Genomic DNA, 18,368 nt, shown 5'->3' on the forward strand with positions numbered 1-18,368 from the left:
AATTCCTACTGACCACTAAAAAATGTTTTAACTCTATCCCATCAATTAATACAGCTGTAGGAATTTCTTCTATATTTTGACACATATAAATTTTATAATTTACAATACCATTATGGACTTTATCCAAGTAATATGTATAGCGGGATATTTTAATGATAGTTTTGAAGGCTACGCAATCCTTTGGAATTTTTCTTCATTTTAAATGTATGCTTTCATTTGCCTTTAAATGTATTTACTTGATCTCAGTTATGAAGATCCATATATGACCACATTTGTGAAAAGAGGAATATTTTCAGGTTCTCCTTAAATACTGTCATCCCATTTAGTCTTACTTCACTTGGATATTAATGTCTGTACCTCTTACCAACATATGTATTGAAGAGGGCTAGTGTTCACCATTGCCTACAAGGGGGGAAAAAACTACTTCAATGAAGCAGAATTAAATAAGTCTTTAATCTTCTTAAATCCCAAGAAAGGGGAAATAGTTATGTTATAGGTACTCGCAAATATAAGTTGATGTCACTTGGGGGAAGCATAATACATTAGATAAAACCGGACTTTGACACATTAAGGATTTGAATACAAATTTACATAATGTTATTAACTCTGTGACTTGAAACAAATCAGGTAAATTTTTTAAATCAGTATCAAGTGGAACTAGCACTATCTTGACTATATTTCATGAGAACTTTAAGAATCACTTAAAAACTGTTATAATATCTTCTACTTCAACATGTTCTCATTCCAAAGGTTCTTATTCTCCAAACTTTCATTTACAAAATCATGGAAGATGATATGCCGTTAAAATCATGGTATTTGCAGGTAAATGGATGGAGTTGGAGAATATTATTCTAAGTGAAGTAAGCCAATCCCCCCAAAAACAAATGCTTAATGTTTTCTCTGATATTTGGATGCTGATCCATAATGGGGATGGGGAGGAGCATGGAAGGAAGGGAGGAACTTTAAATAGGGCAAAGGGTAGGGATGGGAAGTGAGGGGGCTAGGGGTAGGAAAGATAGTGAGATGGACACCATTATGCTAAGTACATGTATGAAGACATGAATGGTATGACTCTACTTTGTGTACAACCAGAGATATGAAAAATTGTGCTCTATAGGATGTACTATGAATTAAAATGCATTCTGCTGTCATGTATAACAAATTAGAATAAGTTAATACATTTTTTTAAAAAGAAAGCAATAAACATTAAAAGCAGTAGTTCAGTTCAAAAATAGAAAATCAAAAGAAGAATCAAAGAATGAAACATGTTTCATAGATGGATGAATTAAGTAAAAATAAATCAAGGTACAGTTGTGCTAAAAAATTTTGTGGAAAAATAATAACCCCCATAAAAATCTCACCATTGTTTTCCTTCTAAAAATTGCTGCATTTAAAAATTGTATCTTAAATTTTAAGCATAAAATAAACTTGTTTTTAATTTTTTTGTAGTTTTTTTATGCTGAAAACTAACTCCTCTTCCCCACATGTACATTAAATAACATAATTATTATTAACTCCTACTTTTATGTTGGTTTATATATAAAACCTCTTTCCAGTTCCAATTACACAATGAAGAGCTCCTCTACATATTAAGGTAACTTATTAAGAAAAAATAAAATCAGACTTAAGAACTGCTAAAATAGTTCAACATAACTTAATACATTTTCCTTAATTCTCTGCCTCCTCTTTTATTTATCACTCTTCTGAATTTTATTCTAATTTTCATAGTTTTTTTATCTTGCTTTTTTATAGCTTGGCCACTTAACTCTTTTATTTTATTTTATGTTTTTCCATATTTTATTGGTGCATTATAGTTCTACATATTGACAGGATTATTGTGACATTTAAATATTCACAAAATATAACAATATAATGTGGTCAGCATCACTCTCCAGCATTTACCTCCTTCCTTCCCACCTTTGACCACTTGGTCTTTTTCTTCCACTGATCTCCCTTTACCTACCACTTAGCTCTTAAATGATTTATTTTTAACTTTATTCATTAAATATTATGGTTGCACTTATTATATATCTGTCTATTGATCTGTCTGTCATTTATCTGTCTATGCAGTAGCTTTCTTCTTTCACATGATTATTTTGTTTATGAGATTCAACCGTACCAAAGGTAGCTGGATATATCATTAGTTTCAATTACTCCAATCGTTTTCTAGCCTTCTTCTTTTTATAGACAAATCAGGTGTTTCCTATTGTTCAGGTCTTTAAAAGAGACAACTACAATAATGTTCTTATGTGTGTATCCTGGTAAATATAATCACTAGTCACACTCTAGCATTTCTAAGAAGAAGACCTAAGAGTAGAATTGCATATTCCTACTTTACTAGGTAATATTAAACTGTCCTTGAAAATGATTGTCTAGTCCCACTATGATGGCCCATTGTTCCTATTGCTTCAAAAATTCCATTGACATTTGGTAGTATCAGGATGTGTTAAACTGTGCCAAAAGTATTTAATGCTATTATAGGTTGGTAAAATTTTTCATATCTTTCTAATTATGAATGAAGACAATCACCTTGTAAAATGTGCACTAGTCATTTGGACTCTCTTTTTATGAAGGACTTTTCAAGTTTTTATTCATTTTGCTTGTGAGTTGACTACTTCCTATAGTTTGTTGGGTTTTTTTTTTTTAATATACTTGATGCAAGTATATTGTATATTGTTAAGTGTTGCAAATATATTTTCTAATTTGTTGATTTTAATAGTTTTATGATTTTTAATAAGAGTCTTAATATAAAAAAGGCAATTTTACAATTTTATTTTTAGTGTCTTGTGTAGGAAATCTTTTTACCTAAAGTTATGAAAATATTCTCTTAATTTTCTAAAGATTTATTATTTTGCCTTATAATTTTATATCTAATCCACACATAATATCCAGAACATTCTTTTTAAAATAGACATTCCACATAATATCCCAAATCTACTGGTTTAGAAACTTTAGGATTGAGGGCCAATAATCTAAATTTTATATATAAAAAAAAAAAACTGATGACAAATTCAGAACAATGCTTATGTTTATAGTAGATTGCAGTTTCAAAGTTATAAATTTGTGCTCATTTCATCACCTCCTTGCAAATTCAAATTCTATGGTTAAAACACCGTAGCTATTTCAACATTTTATTCAATATATATTGCCATATGCTACCTTCTAAATCATGTGGGGTCAATAACTTAAAATTATATGTTAAGAGATTTTCATCATAATTGAGAGGCACCATTTAAAAAAATGTTTACTCCTATAAACTCATAGTTTATTCTCAATTGTATTGAGTTTTCATTAGCACAATAAAACAAAGGACAATTTTACAACATGTGATCAGGTGCAGCAACCAAATCCTATAAAGCTGTGGCTCAGCCCTGCTTTTCTCTGATGAGAAAATTGTTAAGAAGAGATGCTAATTTGGGCTTTCACAGAAATTGGCCTCAGTTCTCTGAGTACTGCTTCCTTCCTTCCAGCGCCGCGGTTACAGCAAGTGCTTAATTTGAAAGACTTAGCTATTATTTTAAATCACTCTAATGGCAAAGAATCATACCATTCAGCCCTGCTAGCCGGTCCCTGAGTCCAATACCATCTACTTATTTGTTTTCTAATGATTAACTTTCCTCTCTAGTTTTTAAGCATCATGGGGTCCTCCTATGTCTGATTCATTCCCAGTTACTTAAATCTCTATAGCGAACCCATTTATAATTAACATTTACTATCAACCCTACATTGGGATCATATTTTTCTGTCCAGGACCGAGGGAGCAAGGTGGGAGTTGGCTCTGGTCTGGGACTAGGAGGGGGACACCAAAACCTACCTCCAATCATGTAGACCGGCCCATAGGGCCCCATGACTGTTGGCATAGGCCTATATTTTTATTATTCTTTTCCTTATGATCTACTTTAGCAGGAAGGGTCTTTGGGCTTTCAGGAGTAGTTACTTGAGGTTTATTTAGATTAATTTTAACAAGGTTTTCATAAACTTCCTTAACTGTTTTTTCCTAGGTAGTTTTGTTATAAAGCTTAACTGTTTATGAGAATCGGCTGCATTACTGCACTTGTTGCAAGCTGATCTATTTTCCAGGATTGTTATGTTTACCTGGAGAGTAACGTTAATTCCCCTAGACTCAATGGTCATATGAGAGGTGAGTAATATTCCAATTAAAATAAAGCCAAACAAAAACCATTCAATTCCCCAAAATATGCTGCGCTCCCCCCAAGGTCGGTCGCCTTGCGCCATCCACCTCAGGAAGGCCTCCCCTGGGTCAGGGGAGGGGCACAGCACCTCACTTTAGGTCACTGATTAAATAAACTGTAATTGTACCTCTATGAGTGATGCAAATTGTAATTCATTAGAGAAAAATATAGGTAGCATAAATTTTTAATAATGTTTTGATGGGATATATTTAGTTATTTTGATATATTTATAAAGAATAAAATGACATAACTTTGATAGTCTTGTATTTGAATACAGGACCAGGGTAACTCCTCATAATGTACAACCACAGGAATGGGATCCTGAATTGAGTCAGTTATACTCTATGTATGTATAATTTGCCCAAGTACATTCTATTGTCATGTATAACTAAAAAGTACAAATAACTAAAAAGTACAAATAAAAAAAGAATAAAATGATTTTAAGGCATCAAACTTACTCCTCATCTGATTAAAATAAAAATAAATTCAAACATAAATGAGTGGGATATGATCTAAGTGTTGACATAATAGCATAATAAATTTCTCAGGCTTCAAATTGTATGTAAACCATCACGAAGAACAGTTGAAGCTTTTCCTTCCTTAGATATTTTAATATCTAGTATGAGTTCAGTGATTCTCAGTAAATTTACATTGGTTCACTGCCGCAGTCTCTCGGCTGGGCACAAATCACGAGTCTCCACACAGCTTGTAGATTCAAACAGCAATTCTTTATTCCCGAACTCACACCGGCCGTCTACAAACACGTTCTGGGGGAATCCACGTTCTCTTTCCAAATCCACACTCTGCCCTAATCCACTCTCTCCCAAATCCACACCGCATGGGCTTCTGTCTCCCAAAATATACTGTTTGACCCTAAGCACTCAAGAGGAACTCAGCAGCAGGATACGCCCTATTCCAAAAGAGGAACACCCTAATCTCCTATTATACTAAACCGCCCTATTCTAAAGGGGAAACACCCTACTCTCCTATTATGCTAAACTGCCCTATTCTAAAGGGGAAACACCCTACTCTCCTATTATGCTAAACTGCCCTATTCTAAAGGGGGAACACCCTAAACACGGATCCTGCCCTGGTCCTTGAGCAAGGTCACCTTTCAGAAGTCCTTCCACTAGACAGCATGGGAGTAAGCTGGCAAGGAATTTGTCATACCTACTTGGCTGATGGCTCCCAGCATCTCCCCCCTTCTGATTAATTAAACAACAAGTAATGTGGCTTAAGGACCGTGCCTGGTAGGTTGTCCAGTTCAACATATGGCTCTTACCCGTCATCGGAAAACTGACCTTTAGGTAACTGACCTTTAGGCGTCAGCCTCCTGTCTTAGGTTGATACCATTGCAACTGGATCATACCCGTCACTGACTACCGGTCCAGCATACAGCCATACTTGTGGATAGGTCTATGCACCAGTGGGGGGGTGAGGTTCTTTGCCTCACCTCTGTTGGCCCCCAAATTTGGCCTTGGTGCCAGTGGGGGAGTGAGGTTAATGTGGCTTAAGGACCGCGCCTGGTAGGTTGTCCAATTCAACATATGGCTCTTACCCGTCATTGGAAAACTGACCTTTAGGTAACTGACCTTTAGGCGTCAGCCTCCTGTCTTAGGTTGATACCATTGCAATTGGATCATACCCGTCACTGACTGCCGGTCCAGCATATAGCCATTGGCCCCCAAATTTAGACCATCACTAGCAGAAGGGAGGAGGATACAGAAATGCCACGACACCAAGCCAATTGACAGTTCCTTTGGAAAAATTGCATCATTGGTGACACCATCAGCAAAGATCACTGGTGACACCATCAGCAAAGATATGCCAGCATTACCACAATTTGCTGCACTAAACGTAGTTACATAGTCCAGGCAAGTTCTGTAAGCAGTTCAAAGGGGAGGAATCTATCAATCTGTCCGTCTCTTCCCAAAGTCCGTTTCCTCCCAAAGTAAGTTGACTCCTTGATTGAGCATACTTGTTGAGTTATATTCATTGGGATGAAGATAGGAATTCTGGCAATGATGCTAAAAAGACATTATCCTGAAAAGAATTATTAAATATAATGAAAAGGAAAGGTGAAAGTAAACAAACAGATCTGTTAACCTACTTAAAAAACAATCCTTAACAGCTGTTTACCTGATTTAAATTAGTAAACAAGCAGATATGTTAAGCACCTTTAAAAACAATCTTTAACAGCTGTTTACCTAATTTAAATTAAGCCATTTAAATCACGTGAATAAAAAAAATAATAATAATAATTTGGATCCATTTTCTCATGAGCGCTCCTCATATATGAAATACGCACACACAGACATACAACACAAAACACAAATGTGCAAACAAACGTACAACACATAAGATAATAATAAAGGCCTTGTAGCTTTACCTAGGTGAAATCTCCATTGCAATGTTTAAAAACTCCACAGTCAAAAAATAAAACTGATCAGAAAAACATTAACCTAGGTTTGTATGAGCTCAAAAAATAAAAATAGAACCTTATGATGTGGAAAAATGCAATAATAAAATAGATATTGAAAAAAGCATCCTGGTTAATCACAGTCGCAGATGTAAGAATGGCCAAGCTGGAGTTCTGGATATCAGCTGTTATGGATTTGAGTCAAATCATCTTCTTTTCGATCTGTAGAAATCGTTTTGGTTAGTCTTTCTGGAATCCAAATCGGTTGCTGTTCTCCTGTGGAAAAACAAAAACAGAACCCCGACTCCAGAAAATCACTGGGTCAGGATCTTTCCATTGTCCTGTTAGAATATCTTTCCAAAGTACTTTAGTCTTATGTACATTTTTTGGATACATATGCCTTTCCGCAGCACTAAGTCCTGATGAATCCAAATTTAAAAAGTTTAGAGTAAAAAGTGTTATTTTAAGTTTATCTTTGGGGGATATATACCCCTTTCCAATTCCCTCTTTTTGTTTTAGTAAGTACGTTTTAATAGTTTGATGAGCTCTTTCAACTATGCCTTGTCCCTGTGGATTGTATGGAATTCCTGTTATATGAGTAATACCAAATGATGAGCAAAATTGTTTAAAAGAGGTAGAGGTATAGCCAGGACCGTTATCAGTTTTTAACTGTTTAGGAACGCCCACAGTGGCAAAATTTTGTAAGCAATGAGCTATAACATCTTTAGTTTTTTCTCCGGCATGAAGGGAGCCCATCAAAAATCCGGAAGAAGTATCAACTGTAACATGTAAATATTTTAATTTTCCAAATTCTGGCAAGTGTGTGACGTCCATCTGCCAAATATGGTTAGGTATCAGTCCTCTAGGATTGACTCCAAGATTAACTTGTGGTAAAAAGGTCACACAATTTTGACATTGTTTTATTATATGTCTGGCTTGTTCCTTAGTTATTTTAAAACGCTTTTGTAAAGTATTAGCATTAACATGGAATTTTTTATGAAAATTCGTAGCTTCTTCTAGTGTAGAGAAAATATGTATGTCATGTGTAGTTTTATCTGCTAAATCATTGCCCAAACTAAGGGCTCCAGGCAATCCTGTATGTGCTCTAATATGTCCTATAAAGAATGGATCTTTTCTGTCCCAGATTAGACTTTGTATAGTGGAAAACAAAGAGAAAACAGTAGAAGAAGGGGAAATCCTACCAGCATCTTCAAGAGATACTATAGCATTAACTACATACTGACTATCAGAAAATAAATTAAATACAGAATCTTTAAACATTAAAAAGGCTTGTAATACTGCATTAAGCTCTACCTTTTGAGCTGATTGTTTGGGTACTAAAAATGTAAAAGTTTGATCAGGGGTAACTACTGCTGCTGTACCATTATTTGACCCATCAGTGAATATATTTGGAGCATTCATGATAGGGGTTTTTCTTGTCATTTTTGGAAAAACTACAGGATGCTTAGACCAAAAAGACAACAAAGGATTAGATGGTAAGTGATTATCAAATGAAACATTAGATTTACACATGATTATTGCCCAAGTATTTAACTCATTAGCTAACTCATCAATTTGATCCATAGTATATGGAGTAATAATTTTATTGGGAGAAATTCCAAACACTCCCTTCGCTGCTTTTATTCCTTTGAGTATTAATTGTCCTACAGCCTCAGGATACCTAGTAAGAATAGTGTTAGGAGAATAAGATAAATGTATCCACAATAATGGACCTTCTTGCCAAAATACTCCTGTAGGAATATTTTTTGTTGGTAGTACAATAAATAATAAAGGCAAACTTATATCAATTCTATCCAAATGTATATTTTCCATATATGTTTCAATAATTTTCAATGCCTTTCTTGCTTCAGGAGTTAACATGCGAGGTGAGTTTGGATCTGATGGACCTTTTAGAATATCAAATAAAGGTCCCAACTCTCCTGTTGGTATGCCTAGATAAGGCCTTATCCAATTTATGTCTCCCAATAACTTTTGAAAGTCGTTAAGTGACTTGAGTTGATCTACTCGTATTTGAATTTTTGGTGGACGGACCATGGTTGAGGATAATAGAACTCCTAAATAATTAATTGGAAAATTTAATTGTACTTTATCTATTGCTATCTCTAGATTATAATTTTTTAATAAGTTTGTAAGTGTGGCATAACATTCCAGCAATATGTTTTTATCTTTATGTGCCAATAATACATCATCCATATAGTGAAATATTTGTAGTTCAGGATTTTGATTTCTAAGTGGCTGGATTGCTTTATTAACATATATTTGACACATAGTTGGACTGTTAGCCATCCCTTGAGGGAGTACTTTCCATTCATATCTCTGATCAGGACCTTCATGATTTAATGCAGGGATAGTAAATGCAAAACGTGGACTATCCTCGGGATGAATTGGAATTGAAAAAAAACAATCTTTAATATCTATGGCTAAAACATGCCAGGTTTTTGGCAAAGCAGACAATTGAGGAATCCCTGATTGAGCAGGTCCCATAATAACCATTTCATTATTAATGGCTCTTAAATCTTGCAATAATCTCCATTTACCAGATTTCTTTTTAATGACAAAAATGGGAGTATTATGGGGAGATATGGAAGGTTGTATATGTCCTTCCACTAATTGTTGTTTGACCAGATCATGGGCTACTTGTATCTTTTCTTTAGTCAGGGGCCACTGAGGAACCCACACTGGTCTTTCTGATTTCCAAGTAATTTTGATTGTCTCAGTGGCCCTTTCTGAAAATCCAACCCATGTCTGTCTGTTCCTTGATCTATTTGAATTGGTGCTGCTATACCTTGTCCTTGTTTTCCTAATCTTTCTTCTTTCCTAAAACCTTGTCTAGCCCTAGTAGTGGGGGCATTAGGATTGATGTTATTTGTTAACGTCAAACCTAATTGATCTAGGACATCTCGTCCCCATAAATTTATAGGAAGATGATCCAATACATAGGGCTGTATAGTTCCCTCACAACCTTCAGGATCCTTCCAATCTAATATCATTGCACTTCTATGGGGATTAGTAGCCACTCCTAGGCCTCGAAGCGTTTGAGTGGCTTGTTGTAATGGCCAATGTTTTGGCCATTCCTTACTAGATATGATGCTAAGGTCTGCACCTGTGTCCAGTAGCCCATTAAAGTCGTGTCCTTGAATATTTAGTTTTAACATTGGGCGAGAATCTAAATTTAAAGACAACATAGCCCAATCTACACCTGTGGAGCCTAATCCCCTGGAACCTCTTTTTACACTATGACTAGGAAATTTATTATGTAGGCTGGGTATTATTAACAACTGTGCTATTCTGTCTCCAGGTGAAATTACTGATATACCTCTTGGAGAACTAGCTATAATTTTTATTTCACCTACATAATCGGGATCAATTACCCCGGGACTTATCATAAGTCCTTTTAATGTAGATGAACTACGTCCCAATAATAAGCCTACTGTCCCTTGGGGAAGAGGTCCTTTTATTCCTGTGGGAATGATTTGAACTCCCATCTCTGGAGTTAGTACTGCTCTGGCAGAGGCGCAGATGTCCAACCCTGCGCTCCCTCGGGTTTGTCTGATGAGGGATTTAATGGACAATGTGTCCTGGGCACTACTCTGATGGTGTTGCTGGGTTCCTCCACTGCCCCGTATATTTGTGGTTGTGGGCCCCGGAGCATTGGGCCCGGCTGTCCGTTTTTTGGCAACGGAGCCTGATGCCTTTCTCCACAGTATCGTGGGTAAATACCTGGTCCTTTTCCGTTTTTTGGTAAGGGAGTACCCTCTATGGTAGTTTGAGAACGGCATTCATTAGCCCAATGTCTCCCTCTACGGCATCGTGGGCAAATACCCGGTATTCTATTTCTTTGATACCTAGTTTTGTTAAATCCTCCTCCTATGGGGCAACTCCTTTTAAAATGTCCTGTTTGTTCACAATCATAGCATGTTTTTGGCCTGGTATCTAAAGCCTGTTGTACTGCAGCTGCCAAGACTTGCCCTTGTTCATTAATATCTCTACATAATTTAATATATGTGTTTAAATCTTCATGTCTCCATGGTCTAATAACCTCTCTGCAGCAACGATTTGCTTGGTCATAAGCCAGTTGTTTTATTAATGGCATTGCTTGTTCCGTATCCCCAAAAATTTTGGCAGCCGTTTGAATTAGCCTATCTACAAAGTCAGCGTAAGGTTCATTAGCTCTCTGTATTACCTTAGATAGCTGACCTTGTAAATCTCCATGTCCTTGTAAAGTCTTCCATGCCCTAACTGCGTCTGCAGCAATTTGTGCATATATAGCAGGATCATATTCAATTTGTTGCCGCTGACCCTCATAAGGTCCTTTTCCTAGCAACATTTCTAAATTTCTTTGAGGGTAACCGGCTGCTGCATTTCTCCTAGCTGTCTCTGTACAAAATTCCTCATTGGCAACCTTCCATAACAAATATTGTCCTCCATTTAGCACAGATTTACACATGCTAGCCCAATCTGCTGGCGTCATGTCCAAGTTAGTAATAGACTCGACCATGCTCACCGTGAAGGGAGCTTGGGGACCATAGGTTGTTACAGCCTCTTTTAACTGCTTCACTGTTTTAAAATCTAAAGCACGGTGAATTCGCTGCCCTCCTGCCTGTTCAAGTACAGGACATGCTAATCTTTGAGGTCCTGTCTCAGGATCCCATTTATCAACTACGGGGTTTGAGGGCCACTCAGCTGTCTCTATCGGTGGGGCTGTTGGTTGAATTAAACCCTCTTGTGATAAAACGGAGTTAGTAACAGCCTCCTGTTGTGGCCTTTTTCCTAACAACCCCTTTTCCTTTAAATTTTCTTCCTCTGTCTGACTAGCTGGAGAGACCTTCTCTTTTGCTTGATCTAAAACGTCTTTCACCATGTTCTGAACCTCTAACAATTTACTTAACATCTTTTTCAGTTTGTTTTAATCTACTATAAAGATAACGCAACCCAATAAGATAACACAAAACAAAACCGAAACTGAATGAAGCAAAAACAGAATAAAAAATCGTTGTATCAATTTTCTCTTCCTCAGGGCCGACAAACTTCAAACCTTTAGTCAACCATTTTTTCCAGTTTGCCTGAGAAATTTCTAGGGATAGGCAGCTTGAAAGAAAAACAAAATAAATCAAAAGAAGAACACATTGTTTTCTGAAATGGTCACCCATTCTCTCGCCTTCCCTCAGGGGCGAGCAATTTCACTTACCTCCAAGTTTCAGACGTTCCGCGTACGAGCCACCAGATGCCGCAGTCTCTCGGCTGGGCACAAATCACGAGTCTCCACACAGCTTGTAGATTCAAACAGCAATTCTTTATTCCCGAACTCACACCGGCCGTCTACAAACACGTTCTGGGGGAATCCACGTTCTCTTTCCAAATCCACACTCTGCCCTAATCCACTCTCTCCCAAATCCACACCGCATGGGCTTCTGTCTCCCAAAATATACTGTTTGACCCTAAGCACTCAAGAGGAACTCAGCAGCAGGATACGCCCTATTCCAAAAGAGGAACACCCTAATCTCCTATTATACTAAACCGCCCTATTCTAAAGGGGAAACACCCTACTCTCCTATTATGCTAAACTGCCCTATTCTAAAGGGGAAACACCCTACTCTCCTATTATGCTAAACTGCCCTATTCTAAAGGGGGAACACCCTAAACACGGATCCTGCCCTGGTCCTTGAGCAAGGTCACCTTTCAGAAGTCCTTCCACTAGACAGCATGGGAGTAAGCTGGCAAGGAATTTGTCATACCTACTTGGCTGATGGCTCCCAGCAGTTCACTGAGTCATTAATTGACTCAGGCTTCTATTCTACTATTTTTTCCATACAAACTACCAGTAAAAAGTATTGATTTCTGCTTCAGAGCTAAAAACTTCTCTAAATAGGAGATATATATATATATATATATATATATATATATATATATATATATCTGTATTATACATATAATTGCATATATAATTATATATATTATATATTATGTAACAGAAATATATTACATATGTATTTATATATGTATATATAATTATATATAGATTCTCTTTCGAGACTCTTTTATATCAGTAATATATGTACTATATATGTATAGTGTATAATGTATCATATATATGTGAATATATAATATGTAGATTCTTTCACACATCTATAAACTCAACATTGTACAAGCCACTTTTATTGTCATGAGAGCAGATTATTCATTCTTATGTTTGCTTTCTGCTCTATGTCATTGGTTCTCTTCATTATAAATATACACATATTTCTTCCCCACACTGCTATGGCCTCAAAAAGTCTTTATAAATATCTTTGCACAGGATTTTTTTTTTAAATGTCCTTTTAGATTTATTTGCATTGATAGTGTTTTCTTTTTCATCTTTGTGAGAATGAGGATGTTCATATTGTAATACTGTTTGTGAAATTACTTCCACTGGATGTAAGAACTTCCTTTAAACATTTAAAACTATTTTTCATATGTATAAACAGTCCATAGTAAAAGAGAGGGTGACCAACTCAGATTCTACAATGCCTAGAAAAGCCATCAGCTGCTTTCCTTTTAACTCACACCTGTAGTTGGAATTCCTAGTGATTAGTTAAAATTCCAGCCCCCAAAAGTCAAAGGTAGAATGTTTTCTCTTTTTTTAATTTTTTTATTATTAGTTGTTCAAAACATTTCAAAGCTCTTGACATATCATATTTCATACATTTGATTCAAGTGGATTATGAACTCCTATTTTTACCCCGTATTTCCTGATGTTTTAATTATGATTTGGTTTCTACTTTAAGCCAAGATGAAGCAATAGTGAATGTGTTTAACCTTTTGTCTGAAAAAAAATCTCAAAATGCTCAGACTACTCAGCAAATGGAGAAACAGTTCACAGGAACACAGCCCATCAGCCACTGTATAATCATGACCTCTGAGAAATGGGAAATAAGTAAGGCTTTCCTTTCAGCTTACCAAATTAATAATGTGTTCAGGCTTTTGTGTGACAAGGGAGACTCCAGACAAAGCTAGCCCACTCTGGCTTTCTCCCTGAGTTAAGTAGAATCCTGTTGACCAGATAAACTGAGGCTGTTAGAGTTTTCAGGACAGAATACAAGAAGGGGGGAAAATTATTGCAATATTTTTGATGGTCATATTTGTAAGTGTAATCCTAAATGTCTTTTCTTATGCTTATTAACTATTTGCATATCTCATTTGAAAAATGTCTACTTTGTATAATTTATATATTTTAGATTATATTCTTTGATTTATTATTAAACTGTGAGCCTGCTTTATGTATTCAGAATAAAAATACTTTATCAAAAGTGTAATTTACAACCATTTTCTCCTAATCCATGGTATGTACTAGCTGACATTTATAGAATACTCCATTTAGTAACTGCTTAATAAACATTCTTTAGTGAATACACTAGTACAATGTGTAATGCAGATACAGTACCAATTCTTCACAATTTCTAAAAGGAAACGAAAAGAGAATATTTCCTAACTCTTTCTGTAAAGTCAGCATAACTATTTATACAGAAAGCAAATAAACACATTAAAAGAAAGGAAAACAACAGATCAGTATCTCTCATGAACAGACAACATCCTTTACAAAGCAAAAGCAAATTGAATCAAAATGTACAAAAGAACTGCAACATGAACAAGTGGGCTTTAGTCCAAGTATTTAAGGATGGTTCAACAGTTAAAACTCAATAAATTTAATCCACATGTTAATATGCTAAGAAAACAAAACATTATCATATCAACAGAAAAGAAATTTGACAAAATCTGATACCCATCAATGGTACAAATGGTGTGTAAATAAAGTAGAATTTTCTCAACTCGATTGAAAAAAACTTATAAAGAAACCTACTGCTAATGTCATAGTTCATGGTTAAAGAAGAATGCTTTTCCCTTTTGGATCAGGAATAAGACAAAAATGTCCACTCTTACTACTCTCTTCCACATTGAATTGTAAGTATTAGCTCATGCAAGAATATAAGGACAGAAAAGGTACACAAATTAAAAAAAAATGATTTTCTTCATCAGATGGCATGATTGCTATGTAGACCTCTCCATAAAAATATAAACATAAATTATTCCTGGAACTAAGTGCAGCAAATTTTCAGTAGTCAATGTTAATACAAAAACATCAGTTATTTTCCTATGTACTATCAATGAACAATTAAAATTTAACATTTATAAGTACCACTCACAATAGCACCAAAACAATAAACATTTTTAGACATAAATCTAACATACATGAAATATCTATTTGGAAAACTATAAACTGAAAATATGAAAGAAATCACATATCTTAAAAACAGATAGTCTATGTTCATGGGTTGGAAGACTCATGATGATTTAGGTGTCAGTTCTTTCGACTTATCTGTAGTGTGCACTCTCAAACAAATGACTTCAAACTATTTTGTAGGCAATGGCCAACTGATTTTAAGTATAGAGAAAGGCAAAACGCCGGAGCAGTCAACACAATGTGTAAAGGAACACCTGTGGAGGAATACCTGTGAGGAGGTGCACAAAGAGCAGACACAGACACAGGATATGAGCAGACAGACAGGATGGAGGGGTTGGGGGAATGACTGAAGTGATGTGGTAAAGAAGTATAGAAGTGAAGTGTTTGCTCCTCCCTCATGCTGAGTTTTATTAACTCATAAAAGGTTACATATTACCCATCACACCTGACTACACTCTAATCAGTATTCCTTTGAGTGCTAGCTAACTAAGATAAGATCCTAGTTAATACAAACACAGAGCCTCTCAAACCCAAGGACGTTGCTATGGAAACCAGGTAGTTATCTTAATAGCCTCAGGAGAAAACTGCTGGGTATTTCAATCATGGGAATCAGGCTGCCAGTAAACCCCAGGGAGTTTGCTCACTGGGGGAACTGTTCCCTATTTCCATGGTCAGAATACCTACAACAATGCTGAGGAAGAAGAACAAATTACATACTATGTAATTTCAAGACTTATTGTAAGCTAAAGTATTCAAAATAGCATCGTATTGAGGTAGAATACAGAAATAAGAAAAGGTAGAAAGGAGACGTTCCTTTCTCAGAAATTCCTCAGAACTCTCTAAATGTACCCGTCCACTGTTAATTAACCTCCTAATAATTAGATGAAACAACAACAACAAAAAAAGAGATGATATAATGAGAGACCTATAATTTATGGGAATTTCTGGTGCTGTTTGTGGATCAGATAACAAAGACCTTGTCAGTCTAACATTCCAGAGATTGACCACCAGAAACTGTCTTTGAGATTGCTGGACTGATAACATTCCTACATACTTTTCCATACACAACCCTCACCAAATGTTCTTTAAAAGAAGAGCTGGGTACCCCCCAAATACTTCTCTCAGTGTCAAAGTGGCCCACATTCTTTGCTGAATGAGCATTCCTTGCTTCACTCTCAAAGACATCTCTCTCTTTACACTGCCCCAAATTTCCCTTGAATTTTTATCTTCTTTCCTAAGTAACCCTCAGTCTATGCCTCTGACAGGTGAATGTTGAAATTCTTTACTGTCACATATACAAAGAATCCCACTGGTCTTGAGTGGAGTTCCCTTCTCTCTCTCAGAACTCCTTGGACACTTCTTTGGAGACAAGTCTTCTTCTGTTATCAGTGAACAAACAGATACACAACTCAACAGAACAGAATAGGAACACCTTCATTGAAATAGTAAACTCATTTTTGAGAAAGGGCAAAAGGTGACCTTGTAGGAAAAGGAGTTATTTTCTATCTATTCATCTGTCATTTATTTCATATATATGTCTATGTATATGTGGCAAATGGTACCAGGAAACCTGTATATCCACTTGCAAAAAACAAACAAAAAAGAACCCAGATGCAAATTTTATATCTGAAGCAATTTTTAATTCAAGCAATCATTGAACCAAGTATAAAATGAAAAAAAAATCTATAAAACTTCTGGAACAAATCTACATGACCTTTATTTAGCGAGGAGTTTTTAGACACAACACCAAAAGTACAATCCATGAACAAAAGAAAATAAGATGGATTTTATTTAAATTTAAAAATTCTGGGGTGCAAAAGATATATTTAAAAGAATAAAAACATAAATTACAAACTAGTAGATAATAGTTGTGAAATACATACCATCTGATAACAAAAAACCAGTTCTTAAAATATGTAGAAAAGGGCTGGGGATGTGGCTCAAGCGGTAGTGCGCTCGCCTGGCATGCGTGTGGCCCGGGTTCAATCCTCAGCACCACATACAAACAAAGATGTTGTGTCCGCCAATAACTAAAAAGTAAATATTAAAAAGAAAAAAAAAAAGCATGAAAAAGAAAACACCTACCTTCTGAGATAAGAAAACAAAAAACCCAAATAGAAATTGAATAAAAGATCTGAACAGACACTTTATCAAAGAAGATAGACGAACAATTAGCACATGAAAAAAATGTTCCACATCATTTTTAATGAGAATGAAAATAACTCAAGAGATACCGCTAGGACCTTTTTTAGAATACTAACATTCAAAATGCTGTCAACACCCATTGCTGATGAGAAGAGGGAGAGACAAAGCCTCAATCATTGTTATTGGGAAGCCAAATGACACAGGGACTTTGAAAGACAGCATTGCAGTTCCTTACAAAGATAAACAGAGTCCATCATATGAACATGTAGCCAAAATTCTAGGCTTTTACCCAACATATTTGAGAATTTAAATCCATACAAAAGCCTACATATGAGTGTTTATAGTACCTTTACTTATAATTGCCCCAAACTAAAAAATAGCTAAGATGTCCTTCAATAAGTGAATAAATAAGCAAGCTGCATATGTTCCTATGATGAATTCAGCAATAAAAGAACATGAGCTATCAAACTATAAAAGCATATTTATAAATTTTAAATGTGTATGGCATATTGAAAGAAACCAGTCTGAAAAGGCTTTATAATGCATGAGTCCATACATTATCTGGATAGGGCCTAATGTAGAGATGCCAAATATATCAGGAGTTACCAGCATTTAGGAGAGGTATAGAGTTGAAAGATGAAGAACTTGGAAGTTTTTTGAGCATGTACAATATAATTATGGTATAATATCTGTGAAAACTCATAAGACTTTATGACAGAAAGAGTGAACATTAATTCATGCAAACTTAAAAATCATTTTGGGGGTTAAGAATTCTAGGATGATAATCAGAAAGTGCCAAAAGACTTGAACTTCATTATAAATGCATAAGCAGCCTCACTGAAGGTGAGGGTGTTGCTGATCTAAGTAACTTAGAAATGAGTAGAAACTGTAGGACAAAAGGAATTGTACATATCTTAATATGATCTAGTTGACAAATAGTTTCTTATGAGGTTTGGGGAAACAATTCCCAAGCCATTAAATATGCATGTTGAAATAAAAAAATTAAGCAAATTAAGTATGATGGTAATAGTCCTGCTGATTTTTTATTATTGGAGTGGGAGGTTATAGAATTGTGAGGCAAGAGGCTATAAGTATTCATATAAGTATTCATGTGCATTGGAATTGTAGACAACTGTGTGAACTGAACTCATGAAGTCAACTAATAGAGCTCCCAATGGCCAAAGATAGAAAAATGTGGGCATCAAAAAAAGTAGTACTGATTAAAATTATAAAATAAATATAAGTAGATATATACTAAAATAAAGGAGTAAATAAATAGAAAAGTAGGTAAATATTCCCAGGAGAATTCTGAAAATGTCTTCACAGTGTCTATATACAACCCAATCCTTTCCTTGCTATGCATATATTGGGC

This window comes from Callospermophilus lateralis, chromosome 4, assembly GCF_048772815.1.
Source record: "Callospermophilus lateralis isolate mCalLat2 chromosome 4, mCalLat2.hap1, whole genome shotgun sequence".
NCBI lineage: Eukaryota > Metazoa > Chordata > Mammalia > Rodentia > Sciuridae > Callospermophilus > Callospermophilus lateralis.